This window comes from Octodon degus, unplaced genomic scaffold (assembly GCF_000260255.1).
Source record: "Octodon degus isolate 3935 unplaced genomic scaffold, OctDeg1.0 scaffold00033, whole genome shotgun sequence".
Classification (NCBI taxonomy): Eukaryota; Metazoa; Chordata; class Mammalia; order Rodentia; family Octodontidae; genus Octodon; species Octodon degus.
In genome coordinates, this window is record NW_004524609.1 from 3,127,858 (window position 1) to 3,137,532 (window position 9,675).

A 9,675-nucleotide genomic window follows, 5' to 3' on the forward strand; every position below is an offset into this window, starting at 1 on the left:
TACTGTTTTATTGAAACTATAGAGTTCACTCATCTATCTCATTTTTTGAAAAAAAGATAAATTCATTTCTTCATAATGAATATATATATGAAAAAATTATAATGTTGAATAAATGAATTTGTTGCTCATCAAAAAAATAAATAAATAATAAAAGAAACTATAGTAGGTTTGAAAAGCTAAATAAATAAATAAATAAATAAATAAATAAAATTGGAGGCTGAGTGCTGTAACACTAGCATTTGGGAGGCAGAGGCAGGAGTATTGCCAGGAATTCGAGCCAAGCCTGGACTACAAAGTGAGGCCTTATCTCAAAAAAAAATTTTTAACATGCCTCACTAAGTTGTCCAAGCTGGCCTGCACTTGGAATCCATGTGTCTCAACCTCCCAGACAGTGGGGATTATAGGAGTGTGCCACAGCCTCCAGGATATGTCGCGGTGGCAGAGGAAGGGGTGGTAATGATAGGAAGCGAGCCGACTGCATTTTCTTCCAGGAGCCCTTAGGTCTGGGTCTCTTCCTGCGCTGCCCCTGCCAAGGATGCTTGTCCGTGACCTGGTGGTGTGGATCCTGGATAGCTCTGATTCCCACCGCGCCTAACCTTGCACCCTCCTCCTGTGGCCCACCCATGTACCCTGTTTTCACAGGAGTGAATCCGTGGTTTGGGACTCGGCCTGAGGCCAGTTGCACCTCTGGATTTACTCTGTGTGACCTTAGGTGATTTACTTCAGGGCTCTGTGCTGCGTGTTCTGTTTTTTGTTCAGACAGGCTGTTGCGGTTCTCCCAGTCCTCCCATCTCAGCCTCCTGAGTGCCTAGGGCAACGGGCAAATGCTTCCATGCCCAACTAAAACATTTCTTATAAAACCTTCATGGTGAGCACGGTGGCACAGGGCTGTAATCCCAGCACTCAGGAGGCTGAGGCAGGAGGAACTAAGTTTGAGACATCCTGAATGACAAAGCAAGACCCTTGCCTCAAAATGAAAGAAATTTTTAATGCTAGGGTTGTAGTTCAGTGGTAGGATGGTCCGTGTGTAATCTCTAGTGCAGCAGAAAACAAGCCCTTCCTGACGGCTGGGGCAATAGCATGGGGCGGGCACAGGAAGTGCCAGGGCAGGGTTTCCTCTCTGGTGAGTGCAGCGTCCCCTAGTGAAGACATTTCATGTCTGCCTCGTCCTTCCAACACCCGGAGTCCCAGAGGAGGGCCCTGCGAGGTCAGCCCCCTCTCCCCCTGACAGACCGAGAAAGCTGAGCAGGGTGGTTGGGTGACAAGCCTGGATGGAAAACTCGGCTTTCTTCCCCCTTTCAGCAGCTGTCACGTCTACGTGTCTTCTCTCTGGGAAAGGAAGACCCTTGTTTGTTTGGGCCCCGTTGCTTGCTCCAGTTCTGGCACGCTAGGCAGTCATCTCTTAGAGGCGGCCGCCTCCTGTCCTCTTTCCCTAGCCGGTGTCAGAGTCCGCTTGAGCTCTTTTGTCCTCGGCATCCCGCTCCTCACCTGAGTAGCCCCTGATTTCCCAGCTGCCTGTCTCCTCGGCAGGAGTTCTGCTTTTCAACCGGCTGCTCGCCTGCCCAGTGGGGGCCTTGGTGCTGTGATAGCCCTGCTCTCATTTTAGCACCCGCTTCCACAAAAGCCTGTTTTCCTCCGTGAATTCTGTTCCATGGTCACGTGTCTTAAAGACGTGTGTGTGTGTGTGTGTGTGTGTGTGTGTGTGTGTGTATGTGTGTGTATGTCTTTCTGAGACAGAGTCTCACTGTGCAGCTCAGGCTGGCCTTGAGCTCACTTTGTAGCCCAGGCTAATCTTGAACTCACAGTGCTCCTCCTGCCTCAGCCTCCTGAGTGATGGGATTACAGGTGTGTGCCACCACGCCCAGCAAGACCTGTTTTTTAGGTGATAGTAAAATACTCATGCCCTTAAATTTACTTGCTCCCTTTTTTTTTTTTTTCCCAGCCCTGAAATAAAATCTGGGCCCTGTGTTAGCTAGAAAGACGCTCTACCACTGAGCCACATTGTTAGCTCCCAAATTTACCCTTTTAACCACTTTAAAAATTTTTTAATAGACACACACTTCAGCCTCTTCTATTTGGTACTGGAACTTGAACCCAGGGCCCATTAAGGGCTGAGCGCTCTCCCTGCGTGCCGCATCTCGTGCTAACCATGTCAAGGGTGCAGCTGAGCAGCACTGAGCGCTCCCATTTTTGCACAGCCATCACCACCCACGCATCTCCAGAAATCCTGCCTCTGCTCAAACAAACTGTGCCCGCTAGCCAGCCAGCCCTCACTCCCCGCGCCCTGTGGACCCCGCACCGGCCCTCCACATCTCGTGTCTGTGCAGCCACCGACGCCAGGGCTCAGCAGTGGAACAGTACGGTGCTGGTCCTGGGGCCTCAGGAGTAAGGCTCAGCCAGGCTGTAGCATGCATGCCTCAGAACGGCTCTCCTTTATAAGACTGAGGATGTACACCGCATCTGCTTTCTCCAGTCGCTCGTCAGTAAACATCCGGGTTTGCAGGCCCATCATGAACGGCGCTGCCAGGAGCGCTGACAATGCGCAGATACCCACCTGAGCCCTTGCTCTCAACTCTCTGGTGCGCATAGGTAACTGCATCATACAGGCATTCTATGCTTAATTTTTGCCGCAACTTCTGTGCTGTTTTCCACCGTTACCGTAACAGTTTACATTCCACTAATAGTAAACGAGTGTTCATTTCTCCAAATTCGTGCTTGTTTATTTATTTGGTGCAGGGTCTCACTGCACAGCTTGGACTCATCGTGCTCCTCCCGTCCCAGCCTCCGCAGCGCTGGGATTACAGGCATGTGCCACCACGCCCGGTCTCCGTGGCCAGCACGGCGGGCCCTATATCTGTCTTTTTGAGACAGGGTCTTGCTGTGCAGTTTGGGCTGGCCTTGAACTCACTTCGTAGCCCAGCCTGGTCTCGAACACACAGTGATTCTCCTGCCTCAGGCTTGGAGTGCTGCAGTGACAGGTGTGCCCCACCATGCCCGGCTTATTTTTTACTCTAAGGTGGGCCTCAAATTCATGATACTCTGGCCTCAACGTCTGGAGTAGCTTGGATTACACCACTTCTCTCAACTGGAAGAGTGCTTTATGTATCCTGGATATTAATATCTCTTACCAGACATGCAAACTGCAGATATTTTGGTCTTTACTCTTGTTTAAATTTTTTAAAATTTTTATTTTTTATTGCTATGTTTGCAGTACCTGATTGCCTTCATTGTGGGGAGCTGGAATGTGTACGTGGGACATCTCGGTTCCTTTCCATCCCCTCCCCACTCCCTCCATCTCAGCCTCCTTCCTGTTTGCAAAAGATCTACTTCCCTGCTTTCCCAAGAGAGCCAGGGAGATGGCTCAGTGGAATAAGCACTTCCCTGGCAAGTGCAGGGGCCTGAGTTCAATCCCTGGTTCTGAAAAAAAAAAAAAAAAAAAGAATTTGGGGCATGGTTTGCAGCCCTTTGGGGGCCTGCCCCTTAGCTCAGCTCTTTAAGTGGCTGCTTCAACAAAGCAGTCAGGCTCAGGTTGCTGGGGTTCGATCCCCACAACTCAAGCCAGCCAAACCTGCCCTGAAGGCATTCGGAGAAAAAAAAAAATCCTCCTGCTTTCCCAAGAGAAAGAAGCAGAAAGGGTATATGTGGAAAGAAAAGTCACATTATCATCTGTAGATGACATGATCCTCTACAAAGAAGACCTAAAACAAGACTCCTGGGATTAACCAAATTCAGTAGAATAGCAGGGTACAAAGTCAACACAAGAACGTTTGTACACACAGAAAATAACTATCTTAGGGGCTGGGGAGATGGCTCAGTAGGATAAGTGCTTGACTGGCAAATGCAAGGATCTGAGTTCAATCCCCGGTTCTGCCAAAAAAAAAAAAGAAAAAGAAAGAATAACTCTTTAAGAAACCAATAACAAATTGACAAGCTTTCAGGGAAAAAAGAACCCTTTTTAGAGGAGACTTTTTGAGGGGGTTGTTTGTTTCTAGGTCCTTTAGACTGAACCCAAGGCCTCAGACTTTATTTTGTGTTTTGTTTATGGTTTGGATTTCTCCTATAAGAGAAACTGTGGTGTTTCTGTTTGTGCCCCGGATGTATTTCACTTAAAACTACAATCTCAAGATGCATCCGTTTTCCTACAAGGGACCTTCTCGTCTGATTGTTCTGGCGAGTTTTGGATGCTGAACAGTTTTTGAACAGGAGCAGTGAAAGGAATAGTGGACATCCTTGTCTTGTTCCTGATTTTAGAGGGAGAGCTTTCTGGTTTTCCCACTTAATACAATGTGGCATTAGGTTTGTTGTAAATAACTTTTTATCAGATTGAGATAAGGTCCCTCTATAAAGTTTTTTGTTTTTTGTTTTTTAAGATCATGAATGGATATTGGCTTTTGTCCAAGATTTTTTTTTCTGCATCTATTAAAACAATCAAGTGATTTTCGTCCCTGCTTCAGTTTACTGATGTGCTGTGTTTATTGATTTGTGTATATTGTAACATCTTCGCATCCTAGGATGAAGCCTACTTGGTCATTATATCTGATCTATGTGATGATTTGTTGCACTCTGTTTGCCAGTATCTTTTGAGGATGTTTGTGTCCGCTCATTAAAGAGGTTGGCTTGTAGTTTTTTTTCAGTTGGGCTCTTGTCTGGTCTTGGAGTCAGAGTAATTAGCTCCCAAGAATGACTCTGAGAGTACTCTTTCCATTTTAATTTCATTGAAGAGTTTGAGAAGTACTGGCATGAGCTCTCCCCTGAAGTGCTTTCAGAATTCAGCAGTGAATCCATCAGATCCGAGGCTTTTCGTAGTTGGTAGGGATTCACTACTGTTTCAATTTCATTGCCTGTTATTTAGGACTTTCATATTTTCTTGGTTCAGTTTTGGTAATTCATATGTATCTAAGAATTTATTCATTTCTTCCAGATTCCCCAAATGATTGGAGTACAGGGCTTCAAAATATGAATAATCTGGATTTTGGTAGTGTCCACTGTAATTTCACCTTTTGAACTTTTTTGTTTTTATGTATTTGGTACAGGATCTCACTACGCAGCTCCGACACGTAGTGTTCCTCCTATCTCAGCCTCCCCAGCAGCGGGATTACAGGCATGGGCCATCACACCTGATCTGGGTGGCTGGCTCAGCGTGCCCAAGGGCAGGGCCGGCACGGTATGTGGTGCCAGGGATCAAACGTGGGTCCTTGTGCTTGCCTAGGCAGACGCTTAGACCGCTGAGCTATCCTAGCAGCCCCACCTTTTCAACTTCTAATTGCATTGATTTGGCTGTTTTCCTTTTTAATAATATTGGCTAAGGATTTGTTACTTTATTTTTTGAAGAACAAACCTTTCAATTCACTGATTCTTTGTACTTTTTAGTGTCAATTTCATTAATTTTTACTCTGATCTTTATAATTTCCTTCTTAGCACTAGCTTTGGATTTGGGTTGTCCTTATTTTTGCAGAAATCTGAAGTGCATTATTTGGCTATTTATTTGGGCTTTCTCTGTTTTTCTGATGTAGGCATTCACAGCTATAGACTTCTGTCAGGATTGTTTTCATTGTGTCCCAAAGGTTCTGATAGTCGACTGGTATTATTGCTTGAACCTAGGAACTGTCTGCTTTCTTCCTTGATGTCTTCTGTAATTCACTGATCATTCAAGAGCGTGTTGTTTGATGTTTGCATGCCTTCAGTGGTTGCCTTTTCCATTTATTTCTAGTTTCGTGCACAATGATCTGATAGTAGGTGCAGGAGAATTTTGATTCTTTTGCGTTTACTTAACTGTGTCTTAAGGGATGGTGTGGTCTACGCTGGAGAAAGTTCCATGTATTTCTGAGAAGAACATGTGTTCCGTTCTGTTGTTGAATCAAATGCTCCATAGATATCTACTGCATCTTTTCTATTGAAGGTTTGGTTCAACTCTGACACTTCTTTGCAGGTATTTTGTCTAGTTGATCTACGTGTAGCAACGGAGTAGTGAGATCTCCCGCTACAGTTGTGCGGGTGCTTATCTGATCTTTTATTCCAGTTGTTCAATGGAGTGGGGTGTGCTAGGGCTTGATGCTTATCATTGTTATCGCTCCCTGTGGAATTGCTTCCTTAACCATATGTGGTTAAGGTTCAACTCTTCTGATCAGTTTTTTTTTTTTCTTTTTTTTTTTTTTTGGCAGAACTGGCGATTGAACGCAGGCCGTTGCGCTTGCCAGGGAAGCGCTTATTCCACTGAGCCATCTCCCCGGTCCCCCTCTTCTGATCAGTTTTGACTTGACATCTACTCCCACATTTTCTAGTTCCCACTGCAAGGAGTATTGTCTGTCATCCTTTTTTAGTCTATGAGTGTTTTTGGATTAAGTGTGTTTCTTATATGCAGCACACCGTTAGCTGTTGTTTTTGGTCTATTCTGCCAGTCTGTGTCTCGATGGGGGAATTGAGACCATTCACATTTAGAGTTATTATTGAAAGGTATTAGCTTGTTCCTGCCAGCACTTTGCTTTGCTGTTGCCTCTTCCAGGTTTTCCTGTCTGCTCAGCCTGCACAGTGTATTCATTCTCTTTGACTCTTGCCTATTGTTGGATTCTTTTGCTATTTCTAGGATACCCTGAAGAATTTTTTTGGAGTGCTGTCTGGGTGGCCATGAATTTCTTTTTCTTTTTTTTTTTTTTTTTTCATGAATTTCTTATGGTACTTTTTATCATAGAAAGACCTTATAGCTCCACCAATTTGTTTTTTGTTGTTGCTGTTGTTTGTTTTTTAATGTATTTAGCACAGGATCCATAAGGTCTCACTACATAGATTGGACTTGTAGTGATCATTCCTGTTTTCAGCCTGCCAAGCACTGAGATTACAGACATGTGCCACCATGCCCAGTCATGCCTCAGTGGCGGGGCTGGCATGGCAGACCAAGGATTGAACTCCTGGCCCCTGTGTCTGCCTAAGCAGGTGCTTTAATCCACTGAGCTATCTTGTCAGCCCTATCTCCACCAATGTGAAAGATAGTTTTGCAAGATATATCATTCTTGGTTGGATGTTTTTCTTGTAGGGCTTGAACACTTTACTCCACGCACTCCTGGCCTTTAGAGTTTATGTCGACAGGTCTGCTGTAACTCTAGTGGACATTCCTTTGTAAGTAATTTGATGCTTTCTCTAACAGCTTTTAAGATTCTGTCCCTTGTGGGGCCAGGGAGATAGCTCAGTAGAATAAGTGCTTGCCTGGCAAGTGCAAGGGCCTGAGTTCAATCCCCAGTACCGGAAGAGAGAGAGAGAGAGAGAGAGAGAGAGAGAGAGAGAGAGAGAGAGAGAGAGAGACTGTCCCTTGTTGGACTTCTGGGGTTTTGTACAAAGTACTTTTTTTTTTTTTGTACCAGAAATCAAACTCAGGAACTTGTGCTTGGTGGGCAGGCACTTAAGCTGCTGAGCTATATCCCCTGCCCGACTTCTGGGATTTTGGATTGTAATGTGTTGTGAAGTTCTTTTCTGATCCTGGCAATTTGGGGTTCTATATACCTCCCTTATCTGTATGTGAAATTCTTTCCCCATATGTCCTAGTTACTTCTTCAATGCTGGGATAAAAATACCCCACACCCGCAAGTTAAAGAAGGAAAGGTTTATTTCAGTTCACAGTTCATAGAGGTGTAGGTCCCTAGGCAACTGGTTCTACCCTCATTCATAGAAAAGCAACATCATTATAGTGTAAATACAAAGACAAACCAAATATTCACATATAGTAAATGTATACTAAATGCAACAACTATACCTCCACTAACATTAGAAAATAAACTAGGCCTGGTGGTACACGCCTGTAATCCCAGCACTTAGGAGGCTGAGGCAGGAGGATCACCATGAGTTCAAGGCCAGCCTGGGCTCCACAGTGAGGTCCTATCTCAAGCTCCACCCCTCCCCTCAAAAAAGAAACAAACAGAGAAAATGATTCAACAATAATAGCAGAGAATTAACTAAATATATAAAAATTAATGAAGCTTAATGGTTATACCAGTAAAGATGGAGGAGATGGGGATGGCGTGGATGGGAAAATGAAAGAAGTAAAATTTGAAAAAAAAAAAAAAAAAGGGCTGGCGAGATGGTTCAGTGGTCTAAAGCACCTACTTGGAACAAGCTTGGCAAAGCACAGGGACCGTGGTTCAATCCCCCAGCACCACATGCCAGCCAGCCCCGCCCCCTGGTGGGCTGAGCTGGCCACACACACACACACACACACACACACACTAAATAAATAAATAAATGGAAAAAAAAAGAGAAATATGAAAAGGAAAGAAAAGTGAGATAAAGGATTCTATAAAGAAGTATAAGGAAATTAATATTATTAGATAAAAGTAACAGGTAAGAACAATAAGAAGAAAAAACTGAGCAAAATAAGAAAAACTAAAAAAGAAAAAGAAAACACACACTGACACCCCAAAGAATTAGTGAAAAAAGGGGGGGAAGAAAAAAAAAGTCCAAAATGTCCTGTTTTCGAATGAGTCCTTTCTGTCCAGGTCTGCAGCCTTGCCCTTCTGCAGACGGAGCAGGGATGGCGAGGCAGTGCTCAGACCGGCTGGTCTCCAGGCTCGGGTTTTCGCGCAAGTGCTGGGTGCTGCCCTCAGGCCAGCCGATGGGGTCTGCCTTGAGGCTGTCCTCCCGCTGGCAGACCCCCACTTCCTTCGTCCCTCTGTGCACCCCAAGTCACAGTTTTCTCTCACTAGTTTTCAGCCTGTGGGTTTACGAGGTGTCCCCAACCCCCTCTCCAGAGGCCCCCGTGGTTACCCAAGGCCCTGGCAGCCACCCAAATGGAGCTGTGTCCTTGCTGGTGTTGGAAGGCGAGGGCCGCAAACAGATGCCAAACTCTGCTAGCTGTAGGCAGGCGGGGTGTTGGTCTGCTAGAATTTAACGGCAGCACTTGCAGCCCCAGCACTTACATGCCTGGCCCGGCTTCGCACCATGGAGTTTGGGCACCCCAACATCCCTCCCCCCTCAGCTTACACTTTTTAGGGGGAGATGGCCAGCCTGCACCATCTTCACTGCTGTCTCCTGCGGCCCTCTCCCCCGCAGTCACTGTGGCAGGGTGACCCCCAGCGTGTAGCTGCTCTGCCTCTGCTCTGGGCTTGGTCCCAAATAATTAATCCCTTCCCCAAATGGCCCCTGATTAAATCCTCTGGAATGTGGCAGTCACTGCACTGAGCTTGCTCCCAGCTCCACCTGCCTTGCAGAAAGAGCCACTTCGGAGCGCAAGGCCACATTGACGGAGCAGTGGGCAGCAGCTGTGGGCTTCTCTGGGTGGCTCTTCCGAGAGCCACCATCCCCCCTGGGCTGCCCCGCATCCCGGTGCAGGCTGGAGCCACTGCCAGAAGCTGCCCCACTGCCACCTCCATCCTATCCTCTCTCTGCTGTGCAGTTCCCAGGCTTCCTGTCAGCTCCTTCCCTGCTCCTGGACGTTCAACTGCTGCCTTCTCTTCACTGAACTGTGTCTTGCCTCTAAATCCTGGAAGGCCACACTCTGCTGCTGGTTTCTACTCCAGCGTTTTGGGCTTCTCCTCTTTACACTTGGTGATGTTCTTAGATGCACAAAAGTTTTTAACTTTGAAGTTCAATTTGTCTTTCTGTTTTTCTGACTGACCATGCCTTTCGTATCTTATCTAAGAAATCACTGCCGAAGCCAATGTCATTAAACTTTGCCCCCTGTGTTTTCTT